This window comes from Rutidosis leptorrhynchoides, chromosome 4, assembly GCF_046630445.1.
Source record: "Rutidosis leptorrhynchoides isolate AG116_Rl617_1_P2 chromosome 4, CSIRO_AGI_Rlap_v1, whole genome shotgun sequence".
Lineage (NCBI taxonomy): Eukaryota > Viridiplantae > Streptophyta > Magnoliopsida > Asterales > Asteraceae > Rutidosis > Rutidosis leptorrhynchoides.
In genome coordinates, this window is record NC_092336.1 from 581556957 (window position 1) to 581560632 (window position 3676).

Below are 3676 nucleotides of genomic sequence, written 5' to 3' on the forward strand. Positions count from 1 at the left end.
TTTCACTAGCATGCTTGAATAATTTGTCTCCTCATTAACTTAATTAATCTAGTTTATCATTAATAAGTTCTTAGCATAAAAGTGGGCTCCTAATTAACCCATCACGTAATGTAGGGTGGGCTTTGATGACCCAAGTCCAAGTCCATGTAAGTATGCAACTATTAAATAAAAAGCCCAAGTAATTAACTACTAACATTAGTTAATTAAAAATGATTAATAATAATTAATCATGAACGTAAATAATATTCGAAATATTATTCGTGAAAAGCACGTGTCACAAAGACGAGTCGGGACATATAAAGTAAATTAAGGTGTTACGTCCATTAAGGTAACTAGTAAGCATTAGTAAACATTAAGCTTAATTAAATAAGCCCTTAAGCCAAGTAATTGTTATAATAAATAACAATCAAGTTTACGCAGTCATAATATTCCAATTACGACAAAAGTTTAACGTGTACCAAGTACGTATCTTGTTTAAAACGATAAGTGACACCAACGGTCGTAAAAGCATTCGGGGGTCAAGTTAAGTGATTACACACTTAATAGCACGTTGTAAGATATTAACGAGAGTAATTAATCATGATTAAAGATCCCGGAGCATAAGCTAGCTCAGTATGCACAAATACGCAGTTCCGTGGAGGCACAAAGCACAAAAGCAAGTCGAAAAAGCCGGGTCGTTACATTACCCACCTGTTAAAGAAAATTTCGTCCCGAAATTTTGAGGAGTGACCAACAATGGTACCGTATTTGAATAAGAAGGAGTGTATCAAAGTTCCGTGAGACTCGTGGGCTCAGAAGTGAGTTATTTACCTTGAAAGGTACTTCGGCGTATGAAAGTAAGAATAGGTATATGTCATTAATTAAGTCTCTTGTCCTAAGAGATCAACAAATTGATTTTGTTTCTGTTTAACATGAGTATGTCATCTGAATATATATCCACCAAAAGGAAAGATGGTGTTTTTAGCCTTACAGACATCTTCAGTAAGTTGGATGCGTGAAATGCATCATGAATGTTTCTAAACTCATCTAAAACATTGAGCGCTTATGTCGCAATACGAAGCTGTCAGGTAGAATGGAAAACATGGTGATCACAACCATGCGATTTGATGTCTGGATAGTGTTAGTCATGGATTTTACTAACCCCTTGATTTCGGAAGGAGGCCATAGGCATAAAAAATCCGATATTTAAGAACGTTTCATTTGAATAAATGAATTGAAATTTTAGCTGGAAGTGGCTAATCGAACTTATATGCAATGCAAGCCATAATTATTTACAGTGTCTTCAGGACGGTCTGAACAAATAATGGAGGGTATCACCTAGTTTACCATACTGCAGGTGAACTTATCCTTAGATGGAATGAAAGCACAGTTCCATAATGCAACTTTATCCTTTCAGCTACATGTTGAAGTTAGGGCTAACATTAACTAGGACAACAGATAGTTGCAACCAATGAAGGAAAGGATATGTAGAGTAACCACATCAGTGTCGTAGATGTTTTAAGCCCCCCCTCAAGAGGATAACAAGATTCATAGATTCTCAAGGTATCTTACATTACATTTCCGAAAGAGAATCGCGCGAAAGGTGAGATCTTTGAACGAGAGTGAACTCTTCGGGTGGTTCATCCTGAATTTGTCCTTATACTTAAGGGGATGCGCGGATGAAATGATACGTAATCCCTAGGTCATAAAGAATGGTTTTCTCCGAGTGAAAAGAATTTCGAAAATGATTCTTGTATCTCAACATACTGATTCATAGAGATGATGTTTACGAGAGTGTTGTGATTAGCCGTGAAATATTGAGAGTAAAAAGTCACCTAGTGCCTTTCCTACAATGGGGTGACCACTGAGTGTACTTCGGAAAACTGATTTATTGGCCCGCGTTTTTGCCATGTCTAACATTAAGAGAAACATTTCATGAGCGCAAAGACTTCCTAAAAAAATTTTATAAAGCTGCCATCCAAAGTGGCTCAAGAGTTTTTAACAAAGATTTTAATAGTAAGCTTCATCCTTGACGGAGGGCGAGAAGAAGAGTGATCCATATATGGTGTAGTCTAATAGGAAAACCCTTAATAAAATCAACCAAGGAGGTTTTGAAAAAGCTTTAAACGTTTGATGTGACAACATGAACGGAACGAAGTTCCTAGTAAATTTAGAAGTAGGTACAACGTATACCATTTTGCACAAAACTATTTGACTTAAGTTAAATAACTCGATAAGGGAGCGATTCTTAAATAATTTAAGATATAACTTAATATATACTAACCAAAATAAGTAAAGGTAAATTTATTAACTTAATTATATACATATATATGATTTTATAAATCGCATAAGTGACAGAAAAATTTTATTACTTTCATTTGTCCATAAATCTCGCGAGGACCGTACGTATAATCAACGTGTAAAATTTTTGATAAACATAGCTCTTCGTATTTCAGAGGTTGCGATTTGAAAAAGATTGAGCAGAAAATCTTTGAATCATCAGGTGACAAGTTACTAGGTAATGAAAACTAATGGATTAAATGTAGTTTTGATAATTATCAGGACATAAGTCTTTGGGCCAAAAATGTTCACGTACGAAGCCGTTGCTAAAAAGCGAGGTATGAAGGATAGAGCATAAGGATGAGAAGTTAATTGCTTATTGACCTTGCAAAATGCCAAACAGGTTATGACTAATAATAAAGTCAGAATACTGATGGTGTTAATATCACTAAATGAGAGTTTCTTGGAATAAGTCAGGACTTAGAGTTATGTGAGAAAGATCATTGTTCCAACAGGTGTGGTGGATAAGATCCATGGGGTAACGCAATAATTTTGGATGGTTTAAGTGTTAGTGGATGCCCGACTGCTCTGCATAACGTGGTAGTAAGTGCCTTTGTCACGCACATACACACACATGAATCCCTTGATTTCGACGGTTGTAAAGTCTTTATGATGACTTGAATACGAATCACACGAAAAATTTTACATAACAAGCAACGAAAGTTTTATGGAAATCGTTTAAGGTGACAATGTAAGAAAAGAAATGAAGTTCTTAGTAAATATAGGCTACTCCAAGTAAAATGTCTTTGATTAAAAGAGTTGATTTGTAAATGTGAAAGTAAAATTTCGCATGTACTAGTCAAAAGTAAGTAATCATTTACTTTATTATATATGGCATATACTGCTGCTAAAATTCGTACGAATGGCAATAAAATAAATTTATTTTTATAAAACTTTGAGAGGATCGCACGGTAAAATAGCGTGTGTAAAATTTTGGCAAACAAAATTTTCATAGTTCGAAGGTTACAAGTTGGAAAAAGATTGATGAGGATTGAGTAAAAGATTTTTGAAAATTTCGGGTGATATTTGAGGTAATGAAAACTATTGAATTTAAATGTGGTTGATGACTATTAGTAGGGCATAAGTCCTTTGACCAAAAATGCTTAAGTGTGAAGTTATTGCTTATAAGTGAGATACGAAAGGGAGAGTATGAGGATGGGAATTAACTACCCATTGATTTTGGAAATTTTGAACTGCTATGACTACGATCGAAGTAAGAAGGATGATGGTGTGGTTATCATCGAATAAGGAATCTCTCGAAATAATTGAGGATTTAGAGTCGCGTAAGAATGAGTATCAAATAAGATTCTTGGGTAGTCTTTAATATAGAATCTGAATCGCTGAAGTGACGGGATAC